This window comes from Orcinus orca, chromosome 2 (genome assembly GCF_937001465.1).
Source record: "Orcinus orca chromosome 2, mOrcOrc1.1, whole genome shotgun sequence".
Classification (NCBI taxonomy): Eukaryota; Metazoa; Chordata; class Mammalia; order Artiodactyla; family Delphinidae; genus Orcinus; species Orcinus orca.
The window spans coordinates 193,900,135-193,913,975 of NC_064560.1; positions in this window are offsets into that span (position 1 = coordinate 193,900,135).

The following is a 13,841-nucleotide window of genomic DNA, read 5'->3' on the forward strand; positions in this document are numbered from 1 at the left end:
ACTATGACTTTGGGAGGGGACACAAACATTCAGGCTACAGCAGGGAGGATTAAATGGGATTAGTGCATGAAAAGCTCTGACGAGCACAATGCTTGGCACAGAAGAAGCTCGGAAATGGTAGCAGTTGCTGTCATAACAGAAGAGGTGAAGGCACATGGCCCACTCTGCGGCAGGCACCCTGGAAAGCACATTGACCTGGAATCAGGAGATCTTAACACTGCTGCTCCTTGCCAGCAAGAGACTTAACCTCTCTGATCATAGTGGCTTCCTCCCTCCCTCCCTCCTTCCCTTCCTTCCTTCCTCCATCCTTCCCTCCCTTCATGGAGATTTATTGAGCGTCCATCATGGACTTTCACTTTTTTACACGCTGGGATTCCTGCACCTATGCTTGCCTCAACCTATAGCATATGCTCAATAAATATTTGACAAACAGTACAATGAATGCATCATTGAAGCAATGCTTGCTCTGAAGCTGGGCTTCTCAACTCTGGCTGCATGTCAGAATCACACAGGGAGCTTCTCACAATATCTGTGCCCGGGGCCTACCCAGGCTAAGCGAACTGGCCTCTCCGGGTGAGAGACTGAGAACCACCCTTCCAACGGAAGCAGCAGAAGGCAAAGCACCTGTTGGAAGGGCAGCCAGCCTACAGGGCAGAGACCAGGAAGGCTGTAGCCCCTGCAGCTCTTGGTGCCCTTTTCCCTCTCCTAGGGCCATGGCACTTGTCTTGGTGTCCAGGATAACTGGATCGTGTAGGGTCAGGTGCTGAGGCCCTTGCTTTCTCTTGCAAGCCAGTTTTATCAAGAAGTCAGCTCAAAGTGGCAAGGGAGGTGATGGGAGGCTGAGAATAAATTCTAACATCAGTTTAGGGCTTCACTCTTACTGAATATTAATATACAAACCCACCTGGATGGCAGGGCACTCTGGGAGAATTATTGTGCCCATTTAGCAGATAGGGAACCGAAGTCCAAGTCATCATGTGATTGCACTGAGGTGACCCGAGTAGGAAGGGGCAGAACCAAGATTCAAACCCAGAGCTTCTGCTTTCCAGTCCAGGGCTCTTTGTACCTGAATGCAGATGTACAAGTTTCTTAAGGTGAGAGGGAAGGAGGCCAGATTCAAACTCAATCCTTAGGACTCCTCCAAAGCCTGTTCAAATGAGAGACAAATCAATTCCTGGCCCTCTCAGAGTTTAAAACCAGTTGCTTACCCATCACCTTAAGGCACAAACCAAGACAGTCTGGGAGCGAGTTTTGAACAAGGGACTATGCCGCTGGGTGCTGCAGGAGTTTAGAAAAGTGCAGTGTGGTCTGGGGAAGTCAGGGAAGGCTACCTGGAGGAGGGGGACTAAGCGGAATGTTGATCAATAAACAGGATTCAGGGGAGACGGAAGATTGGGAGGAGGCCTTAAAAGTGAGGGGACGTATGAACACAGGGATACATTTTAAGAAAGATTTCTGTGTACATTATCTATTATCTAGTAACAGGTCACTCCTAAACCTAGTGACTCAAAATAACTCGCGTTTATTAGGGCTCAGGAGTTCATGGGTCATCTTGGTGGTTCTGCTGTCTTGGGTCAGTCTCTGCTGACCTCACATGCTGGGTTCCTTTGTGGTCAGCTGGTGTGTCGGCAGTGGGGGGCGGTGACTGGTGGTCCAGGATGACCTCACTCATGTCTGGCCACTGGCCAGGGTGATGGAGGTGAACGGACCACATAACTCCATCCACCAGGCTGGCCCTGGCCTGTCCGCTTTGCAACTGGCTAGGGGGACAGGACAGAAGCACCTAGGCTCTTGAAGCTAAAGCTTAGAATGGGTGCACTGTCACCCCAGCTCATTCTAGTGGTCAAACTGAGTCACAAGGCAAGCCCAATTCAAGTGATCTTGATTGGGAGAGATTCCACCTCTTGGTAGGAAGAGATGCAAAGTCAGACGCAAGGTGGAGTGGATAGAGGGAAGGGAATAATTGTGGCTATTTTTGCAGACCATCCTCCCTCCCTCCCTCTGTTTCTACTCCTTCCCTATCTCCATGAGTCTTTATTGGCACCCATCCTGGGCCCACTGCGTGAGATGTTAGAAGGGCAGAAATCAGGGAGACTTAGACGGTCCCTGCCCACTGGGGCTGCACCCTACGGGGGCGAGACAGCTACTGATCACACTCAAATGTGTGTTACACACGACGGCAAGTGCTATTTAAACAATAAGTTCTCAGCCACCGTGAAACAGCTTGGTAGTTCTTCCATAAGTTAAACATAGAGTCTCTGCGTGACCCAGTGATTCCGCCAGGAGGATCCACCCCAAAGAACTGAGAACAGGTGCTCAGATGAAGGCTCGCACTCAAATGTTCCTTGCAGCTCTAGACACATCAACCAAAAGGTGGAAACAGCCCAAATGTCCATCACTGATGGACGGATGAACAAAAAGCCGTATATCCACACAATGGAATGCTATTCAGCCGAAAGGGGGGAATGAACACTGATCCAGGATCCAACATGGATGAACCCTGACCACGCTGAGCTGAGGGAGAGAAGCAGGAGTCACACATCATGTGATTCCATAGAAGTGATTCCATAGAAATGAAATGTCCAGGAGAGTTGAACCCCTAGAGACGGATAGCAGATTCGTGGTTTCACGGGCTGGGAAAGGTGGGAACAGGGAGGGACTGCTCGTGGGCATGGGGTTTCTTCTTAGGGTGATGAACGTTCTGGAACTGGATGGTGGGGGTGGTGCCCGAGAATGTGGAGGTACTAACAACCACTGGACCGGACGCTGTGAAATGGTTAAAATGGTGGACTTTATGTTCCGTGAATGTTACCTCATACACACGTAAGTTCAATGAGCTGGTGAGCTCAGTGCTAGCGATCTGATCCGGCTGGGGCATCAGGAGGCTCCCTGGAAATGTGATGCTGGGATTGAGACTCTGAGAGCGTTGAGATGGGGCTCCGAGGACCACTGTTGTCACTTGCGCCCAGCGGGAGCCCAGCCTCAGCAGATGCCAGCTCACGACTGCTCAGCAAGCCAGGAACGGGTCCCTTTTGTCTCAGAAGGGCCACGTTTAGCCACGCGACTGTCAGGCCACTGTCACTCCCTGCCTCTCAGGCCACTCTGTGTTTTCGGGTGTTCAGATGCTGCCCTGAATGTCTGAATGCAGGCCTCTCTTCCCTGGGTGCCTTCCTCTGAGCACAGCAAGGCCCCTGACAGCCTCCAGAGCCTGGAGTCCCAGCTGCTGGGTGTCGAGGGGCTGGTGCCCGCCTTCCCCTCCTCTCTCCACGGCCAGCGCCCCTTCCCTTTCAGAGGAAGGATGAGGAGGTTTGGGGCCACCTCGTGCTGGCCCCCCATTGGGTGTGGACTCTCACCCCCGCCAAAGTCTCCAGCTCTTGGTGGGCCCTGGACATCGTCTCCCCTTCCATCCAGGTTTCCTGTCTCCCTGTAGCTTGGCACGGTAGCTGGTGATGCAGGCTGCCTGCTAGGTGGGTATCTGCGTGGCCTCCTTGGTCCCCAGGGTGTGGCCCAAGCCCTGCTGCTTTGGAATCACACCATCAAGTCATGAGAGCCGGGCAGGAAGAGCTGCCAGCCCTTCCCTGGGCATCCGCCTGCTCGCCAGCTCTGTCCTGGGCCCGCGGCTCTGTATCTGTGGCTCTTGCCACATTCAAGAGGCTGAGAGTTGTGCTGAGTTCTTCCTGGCCCCTACCTTCCAGACACACAGAGCCCTAAAGGCTCCCTGCTGCATCCCTGACCTGGCCAAGGGGGCTCACCCTGGGCCTGGAGGAGGAGAGGCCACCGGTGGTCTTTAAGTCACCTCTTCGGCACAGATGCCCCTCTGCCTAAGACTGCTTGAAGCAGCAGCCTGTTATCATTTCCACTGAGGACCACTGATGACCACTGACCCGGGGTTAATGGGGAAGGGTCCATCCAAGATGCTGATTTGCATACGGATACGTGTTAATGCCGAGATGCATGACGGCTGTCGTGGTGTCCCTAGGCCCAGCCCCCGCTGGGCTGCCCCATGATACAAATGGAGACAGAAACTGTTTCCATCTCAGCCCCCAGGGAAAGGGCTGCATTTCCCAGAGAGTGGCCTGCAAGAGGGATGCCTCTTTTCTCAGGGCTCCCCTCCCCACCCACCTCCTTCCCCTCTTTCCTCCCAGCAGCCTGGAGACCCTCACCCTTTTAAAGAGTTCTCTCTCCAGTAGGTTCTTTTGTATTCCAGAGAGCACTGTCAAAATTGAGACTCTTAGTGCCATCAAACGTGCCTAGGGCAGAGTGGCCCTGGTGGCCTCCAGTGCACCGGAGGGGAACTGTGGCATCGGGGTGGGTGCCAGGGGTTTCAGGCTCTGCATCTTCCTTCGGCGTTTCCTAAACCTGCCGTTTGTGTTTTATGACAAAAGCAGTCTTAAGGACCCCAAGAAGCAATGAGAAACTGTAAGAAATTATAGTCATATTCTCTGAAAATATTTTAAAATTACACATCATTACTGTGAAAGAGACTTTGACTCTCTACGTGGTAATATCTTGCATGATCATTCCAATGAGAAGACGAAACAAGAAAATCCATTCATGGACCACTTCTTGGCCGTGTGCACCAAGGCGTCTGCAGATCCAGGTGTGAACAGCATCTCCCTCCCTTGCTGGGTCCTCATAGCACCGATGTGAAATGGCGTAACTATCCCTTTGCAGGGTCCAGGAAACTGAGGTCCAGAGAGGTCATGGGATTTGGCTGCAGGAAGCGATGCAGATGCAAAGGCAGGGAGAGCTCAGCCTGTTCACCTGCCCACAAGGTGTGCAGGGCTGTCTTTTGGAGTCACGCTTCCACATGTGAGTCTTGCAGGGTTTGAAGTTGATTTTCAGCAAATTCCATCTCTCTTTTATAGGCCTTTCACTTCTTTTCTGATGGTTTTACTCTCCCTCTCTCCCTCCCCAGAACCATCCTCTGGTACTTGAAGGAAGGGGAGTAAGAAGGAAATTAGCATTCGTTTCACCCTGAAAGGCATTTCACATTCATTATTTCATTGGTTCCTCACTAGAGCCTTCTGAAGCTGGTGTTATTCCCACTTAGAGTGGAGGAAATGGATACTCAAGGGGTGAAATAACTGGCCCAAGGTCATTCAAAGTATAATGGGCGGAGCCAGAATTCATATCCGGGGCTGTTGACTCCAAAGTCCTCGTCTCTGTAACATCGAGTTGGAGGTTCTAAGGATCTGCCAGGGACTCCCTGGGGCAGGAAGGTGGAGAAACTACTTTATCCAAGACACCCCTTCATTGACTTTTTCTTCCCCTTTGTGTTGTGTGAAAAATTCATGTTTGCCCTCACGAGGCAAAGTAAGGAGGACTTTGAGAAACCAGGTAAATGTCACTCAAGAAACAGAGTTGGCCTCCTAGATTCACAAAGCACGGAGGAAAGGAAATCTAACTTAGGGCCTCAAAGAGAATCATTTGTGGTCATGCACAAAGGAGAGAGATGTGAAGTCATAGTCTAGCCCACAGATACAGGGTCCAGGGGCTTTCAGAGGAAAGAAATCAGCCAGAAGCCAAGGAGGAAAAAAGGATGGAGTCTCTCTGTCCTGCAGCCCGTCCTCCAGATGTGACTGTGTTTTCATAGTGTCCATTCTCAGGGGAGCATTTATCTTTGTCCCTACGCCGTGCTTCAAACCAGGCATCCTTGTCATGTGGTCATTGTAGAATGCACCAAATACACCTTTGAGTAATTTAATTAAATAATATTGACACAACCATAATGTATTCACATGGCATTTGTTTTTACTGTTCTTTCACATACAAAATGTCACTTAGTCTTGACAGCAGACTATGGAGATACTGAGGATAAGAATGACCAACTCCATCTTGTCCTTGAAGAACCAGAGTCTAGTGGAGCTGCAGAAATGACATGGAATAAAAGGACATTCACAGGCCTACTGGGTTCTTGAGGCCATGTTTTTGCCACCCACCCGGTTGCCTTTTGATCTCGTGTTTCATGATGCCTTCACGTGTATCCTGTCACTTTACTCTCCCCATAGTCCTGTGTGTTAGATATGTTTTATGTCTGTTCATTTTACGAATACAGAAAACCAACATATAAAAGAAGGAGATGACTTGCCCAAAGTTCCATGGTGGAGCCGAGGCCCAAATTCATGTCTACTGACATGCAACCTCTTGCTTTGTCTACTACTACATCGCTGACTTCCTACTTGCAGTTGAGGTTGATGGGGTGGGTGTGTCTTGATGAGGGGGTGAGAAAGAATGGTAGAGAAGATGACCTTTTAGATGATGCTGCAAACAGCCCAGGTGTACTTTGTCCAGGCCTTTATCACGGTGGGTAAGAGAACTCTTCAAATCACTTGAGTCAACTTTCTAAAAACGCTCCTGCACCTAAAAGGGTAGCTCATTCGGGAGGGGCTGAAGGGAGGGAGGGTTTGGCTGTGGAGTAAAATGAAGGGAAGAGCTTCTGGGTTGTTCATTGTGCCAGCCTTGATGATTAGGCTGAGATTATGGCTCGGGGGATAAGAGTCCATTTATCTGGTGCGTTCCCACAATCTAATTGGAAAAGTGGAATTACCACTTAAGACCGATGGTAACAGAACGTCTTTAAGCTATGAAGCTAAAATGAACTGTGAAGTTACACGCAGGAGCGTCTCGTTTTGACTGCGGCAAGAGGTTTTATTTGAAATTAGAAAATGAAAATGACCGATCAATGCAGTAAGAATAGAATGAATGGCATTTCAATTGCGCTATGGGAAAATATAACTCAGAATCAAGATGCCCTATTTACCTTCTTTCTAATTCCAGCTCCTTCCACTTAATGGCAACATATATAAATAGATAATGCATTGGTTAGCAGCTGAGATGTAACCCCCAGCCTCAGGTAAACCCTGCGATTCTAAAGTGGGCTTTGGGGCAGTTTGACAGAAAGCGGAGATCTCTGTGAGCTTGTCTTCCTAAGAGAGGCAAACAAATGAAGCCAAAGCCTTGGCCTGTGGTCCTTCTGTAAACCTAGAATGCTGTGGGGTTCTGCTTCTTCAACTAGAAAAGTCAGGTCGTGGTTTTAATTAACAAGCGTAGGAAAGATCTGTTCTTTCAAAGGAAGAAAGATCTGTTCTTTCAAAGGAAGTTGTTGAAAGAGCAGTTGTTGGATGAAAGAAATGGTTCCAACCAGAAAACTGGAATGATGGGGGGACTTATACGATACATTTTAAAATTAGTATTATTGGCGTTGTCAAAAGACTCATAGCTTTTATTTCTTGAGCAATGAGTATGGGAGATATGAGTTTTGAACATGATTTATTTATTCATTCCACAACTATGTTTTGAATGCCTGCCGTACGACATCTGCTGTGGACGTGGTGAACACATCAGGCAAACGTGCCCACTTTCATGGAGCTTTTATTTTGGTGGAGGATATACAAATAAGTCGATTTTGTTGAATGTGATGACTGTTGCAGAAAGATAAGTGAGGGAAAAGGGGGGTAGGATAACCTGGTGAGACATAGTTTGCATTTTTACAAAGGACCATCAGAGGAGGTGGGAGATGAGCATTTGAGGAGGTGAGACTCATGGCTGTAGGGGGAAGAGCAGACAGAACGGTATGTGCAAAGGGCCAGAGGCGAGCATGTCCTTGTGTCGGGAGAACAGAAAGGAGGTCATCATATTTATTCCTCAGAGGTAATGTTGTTAGTATGTTACCGACGAGGGTTCTTGGCCTCCTTAATCAATAGAAATTGATTAAGAGGCCAGACAAGAAATTCAGGCAAGGCTTTATTTGGGCTCCTGCTGCAGCAGGGGGGGAGTGAGAACAAGTAACAGGCTCCCTTGCTCACGGAGGGGGTTGGTTCCTTATACTATGGGGTCCAGGGGTCGGGCCAGAGGGGTGGCTCAGGTGTTTTGCCCAGCCCTTTCGCGGTGTGAGCGCAGCGGGCACGTGCAGTACCCTGCTTTTGCTTCCAGCTCTTCAGAAGTGGCAGCTGGTTTTCTGGTCTTTTCATATATTGTTTTCTGTCATTTGCACCTATTGTTCATGCACACAATTATTTTCACTCCCTTATAGTTTCTTCATATTTTATTGCTTGAGGAAACGTTTGTCCTGGGGCAGGCACTGCAGCAAAGGGTCCCAGGTCCTAGGTTCCAGCCTGTATCAGTGTCACTGAGACGGTTGAGGCTTGGGGAGAGGTTGAGGATCTTGACAATGACTTTAGCTCTTAATCACTGTACACCTGCTTCCACCATCCTAGGGATCCCTTGGGTGCCATGGAAACCCTCTGAGTCAATGTGAGGTTATAAGAGAGGTTGAAAATGTGAAGTCCAAGCCTGTTTTTCTGCTTCCTGAAAACCTCTTGCATCCATCCATTTGTCTCCAGCTCTAGCCCCTCCACCCTGATTCAGGCTGCCTTGTCTCTCTCTTGGATTACTGAAAGAATCTTCTATTTGTGCTTCAACTCCTGCTCTCCTCCAACCCCTTCCCCTTGTAGTGATAAGAAAAGTCTTACAGAAATACAAATCTGATTATAGCACTGTCCCCCAACTTAAAATCCTTCAGTCCCCATGGCTTAGATTTGAGTCCTAACATCACCGCTTTCTGTCTTCACACCCTGGGCTCCAGCCCCACTGGCCCCTTCTGCTCCCCAGACACATCATGCATCTTCCTGTTTGCGTCCTTCTTGAGTGCACTTGACCCTGTCTGGAACAGTCCCTTATATTCTACCTGGTTAATCCCCTCTGTATTTCTCAAAGCTCAGATCAAACATCACTTCTTGCTTTCTCTAAGGCCTGATCAGGTCACTGATTCCACATCACAGTCCCCTGATTTGTCTGCACTCTTCCCTCATGACACTTGCGACATTAATTTTTCTGATTATTTGTTCATTGTTGTAACTCAGCATCTAGAACAGCATCTAGATGTCCAAGAAGAATGAATAAACATGTCACTCTGCTAGACCCTAATGTCCATGGGGGCAGGGGTCTCTTGTCTTGTTCACCATAATTCCCCTGTGCCTAGCCCAGTGCTTGGCATCTAGGGTATATTCCATAATGACTTCTTAAAGGAATTCACACAGTTTTCAAAATATCATTCCCTGGTGTTTTTGTCTGGTCCTGTCTGGGGGAGGCTCCTTATACATAAACAATAATAGATGGACCCTGTTCACTGTTTTCATTCTGTTTGACTTGTGAACTGGTCCAGCTGTGTCCCCACCCTGCTGCCTAGAGGGGCCTGCTGTTTTTCTTTGTTTACCTTGGCTCTTGGAGTCTTAAAAGCAATTTCTTGGGCTCAATTCTAAAAGTTCTGTGAGTCTATTCTATGCAGACCCCAAGCTTTATGATTTCACTTCTCTATCCTCTCTCTGCTTGATCTCCTCAAGAGCATATTGTCTTCTCTAGTGTCAAATATATTTTTATACATTGCCACGAATGTATTGTGAAATAGTAAAGGAAATGAATAAATAAAAAAATTGGGTTTCCAGCCATGCTAAGAATCAGATAGAGTAGGTGTATATGTTGGGTTCCAGAAAGGATCCAAGTCACATCCCAGTTCACTCCACCATGGCTCAATTATCCTGACCTGGGGACCCTCTTCAGATTCCCACTCTATTGTCTGCCCAGTTACCTCACCTTGTCTTTCTTTTTTTTTTTTTTAATCATCTTTATTGGAGTATAATTGCTTTACAATGGTGTGTTAGTTTCTGCTTTATAACAAAGTGAATCAGTTATACATATACATATATCCCCATATCTCTTCCCTCTTACGCCTCCCTCCCTCCCACCCTCCCTATCCCACCCTTCTAGCTGGTCACAAAGCACTGAGCTGATCTCCCTGTGCTATGCCGCTGCTTCCCACTATCTATTTTACATTTGGTAGTGTATATCTGTCCATGCCACTCTCTCACTTTGTGCCAGCTTACCCTTCCCCCTCCCAGTGTCCTCAAGTCCATTCTCTAGTAGGTCTGCATTTTTATTCCCATCTTGCCCCTAGGTTCTTCATGATGATTTTTAATATTTTTTTAGATTCCATATATATGTGTTAGCACATGGTATTTGTTTTTCTCTTTCTGACTTACTTCACTCTGTGTGACAGATTCTATGTCTATCCACCTCACTACAAATAACTCAATTTCGTTTTTTTTTATGGTTGAGTAATATTCCATTGTATATACGTGCCACATCTTCTTTATCCATTCATCTGTTGATGGACACTTAGGTTGCTTCCATGTCCTGGTTATTGTAAATAGAGCTGCATTGAACATTGTGGTGCATGACTCTTTTTGAATTATGGTTTTCTCAGGGTATATACCCAGTAGTGGGATTGCTGGGTAGTATGGTAGTTCTATTTTTAGTTTTTTAAGGAAACTCCATACTGTTCTCCATAGTGGCTGTAACAATTTACATTCCCACCAACAGTGTATGAGGGTTCCATTTTCTCCACACCGTCTCCAGCATTTATTTTTTGTAGATTTTTTGATGATGGCCATTCTGACTGCTCACCTTATCTTTCTGACCAGTCTCTTTCTGGTTTGGGGAACTATCATGAATCCAGCTAGCTCACACTTTATTGCAATGCCAAAGTCTTGCCAAAACTTTTTTTCCCAGAGCTTTAGCCCAGCTCACTCTAACCTCTGTTCTTCCCACCTCCAACATTTGCTGGGATCTTGCAGAGAATCAGCTGGCCTTGAGAGCTGTGTCTCAGTTGCCCAGGTCTCTGCATTAGGTTTTCATGTTTTGGGGTGGCTATGTTTAGATGGTTCTCTGCATTTCCTGAGGCACCCAGAAACTCCATGTTTAGGACATATTCTTCTTTCCTATTTAAAGTGCATCTCTTGTGAAAAGCATACAAGTGGGTCTTACTGTTTCTTAATCCCGTCTGAAAAATCTCTGCCTTTTAGTTGGAATACATAGTTAATTTATATTTAATGTAATTTTTGTTGTGGTTGGGTTTAAATCTGTCATCTTGCTATTCATTTTCTGCTTGTTCCATCTGTTTTCTATTTTTTGTTTGTTTGTTTGTTTGAGTAGTAATTTTCTTAGTATTTGATTTTCTCTCCTACTTTGGCTCTTCATCTATAGCTCTTTGTGTTATTTTAAAAAATGGTTGCTCTAAGACTTGCAATATCCATCTTTAACTTATCAAAATCTGTCATGAATTAATATTATGCCACTTAAAATATACTGTTAGAACCTTATAACAGTAAAGTGTCATTTTACCCTTTTAATACTTTGCATTATTGTTGTCATGCATTGTACTTCCTCATATGCTACAAATTACAAATTAACAATATAGTGTTGTTAATTTTGCTTTAGACAATTATCTTTTAAGGAAATTAAGAAACAAGAAAACTTAAAAAAAAAGGTAAAAATTTTTACCATTTCTGGGTCTCTTCTCTCCTTTAGGTAGATTCAAGCTTCCATCTAGTGTAATTTTTCTTTAACATGCAGAAGTCTTGTTAACATTTCTTAGAACCTCAGGTCTTCTAGTGATGAATTCTCTTGGATTTTGTTTATCTGAATATGTTTTTATTTTGCCTTCATTTTGAAGGATATTTTAGCTGGATTCAGAATTCCAAATAGATCAATTCCATCCACTCCCCCAGCATTTTAAAGATGTTGTTCAATTATATTCTGGTTAGCATTATTTTGGGTGAGGACAGTAGTCACTCTTTGTAGTTCCTCTCTATGTAATGAGTTTTCCCTTTGGCTGCTTTTAAAATTTTCTCTTTATCTTACATTTTCAGCAATTTGATTATGATGTGCCTAGAAGTGTGATTTACTTTTGTTTCTGTTGTCATTGTTTTGGTTTCATCTGCTTGGAGTTTATTGAACTTCTTAAATTATGGGTTGATAGTTTTAATCAAATTTGGAAACTCTGGGCCATTATACTTTCAAATATTTTCTTCTACTCCAATCTCTCTTCTCTTTTGGGGACTCTATCTATACTTGTGTTAGATCAGTTGATACTGTTCACAGGTCACTTAGGCTCTTATCATTTTTTCCCACCCCCATTTTCTCTTATCAGTTTGAATAGTTTGTATTGCCATTTCTTCAATTTTACTAGTTTTTTCCCTGCATTGTCCAATTTGCTATAAAAGCATCCAGTACATTTTTCAATTCAGATATTTTATATTTCAGTTCAAGAATTTCCATTTACTTCTTTTTTAAAATAGTTTGTTTCTCTACAGAGTTTTCCCATTTATTTCCTCATTATGTCTATTATTTTGTTTAAATCCTTAAATATAGTTTACGTTTCTTATTTGCTGCTAATTCCAAGATCTCTGTCATATTTGGATCTGTGTCAAATGACTTCTTCTCTTGGCTGTTGGTTCTATTTTTCTGCTTCTTCTCATGTCTAGTGAATGTTGATTTTATGCTGGATATTGCAGCTGTTACATTGATGAGAGTCTGGATTTTGTTTTTTCCCTTTCAAGATTGTTGGGTTTTGTTTCAGCTGCCAGTGAATTTATTGATGGATCAGCTTCATCCCTTTGAGGCTTGTTTTTAAACTTTGTTATTGTGGGTCTTGTGTAGACTTCACTTAAGGGCTAGTGTAGCCCAATATCTAAGGTGTGGCCTTTCTGGAGATTCAGCTGAATGCCTGGAGGGTTTATTGAGCTCTTTCTACCTTGGCTGTTCAGAGTGTTAATATTTACCAGCACTGTGCAATCTTTAAAATCTCTATTCAGCTTCCAGCTTCCAGTAGTTGTTACCTGCCAGGCCACAGTGGAGTTTTTTCCTGCACATGTACAGCTTAATATCTGGCCAAAGACTTAGAAGAAACTTTACACAGATTCCTGAATTTCCTTTTTGCGTGACACTCCCTCCTCTTTGGTATTCTGCCCCCAAAATTCCAGGGCCCACAACAGCCCTAAACTCTGATCTCTGCTTCCTCCATTCAGCAGCATGATCATATTTCCTTGGGCTGCACCTTCGGTGCTGTGGACCATAAAGTGCCTTCAGGCAGAAAGCCAAAGAAATTGTGGCACTTACCTCAAGTATTTCCTTTCTTTCAGGGATCACAATCTTCTGAAGACTCTTGTGCAATATCTGAAGACAATTGCTTCATATATATTACCCAGTTTTACAGGTGTTTTCAACAAGAGAAATAACCTAGTACCAGTTATTCCATCGTGGCCAGAAGTGGAAGTTTTGTCACATCCTCTCTTAACTATGCCCAAATGTTGTAAACCACCTTAAAACACAGTCTTCTTTTTTCATAAGTGAATAGTGATTATTTGCAAATAATAAAGAAGTTGGCCAATATCCTTCTCCTGGTCATGCTTAGGCAGAGGATGGAGACATGGGATGAGGCAAGATGAATTCGTAGGAAGGTCTATAATATATACTATGAAAGATTTCATGATAGAGATTGTTAGCTGGAATGGGTTATAAGTGTTATATGGGTTAGAAGCGTTAGCACTTATTCTCCACTCTTGATGTTTCCTTCACAGTGGACAGATACCTATTAGAGTAATAATCTTTTTTTTTAAAAATAAATTTATTTATTTATTTATTTGGCTGCGTTGGGTCTTTGTTGCTGTGCACGGGCTTTCTCTACATTCAGCGAGCAGGGGCTACTCTTCGTTGCAGTGCATGGGCTTCTCATTGCGGTGGCTTCTCTTGTTGTGGAGCACAGGCTCTAGGTGCGTGGTCTTCAGTAGTTGTGGCTTGCGGGCTTAGTTGCTCTGTGGCACGTGGGATCTTCCGGGACCAGGGCTTGAACCCATGTCCCCTGCACTGGCAGGTGGATTCTTTATCACTGTGCAACCAGGGAAGTTCCCTAGAGTAATACTCTTGATCTCTCGTCTTATCCCAACTCTTCTTAAGTGGGCAGAATGTGTAACTGATTGGTGAATTTGGGACCAGAAATGGGG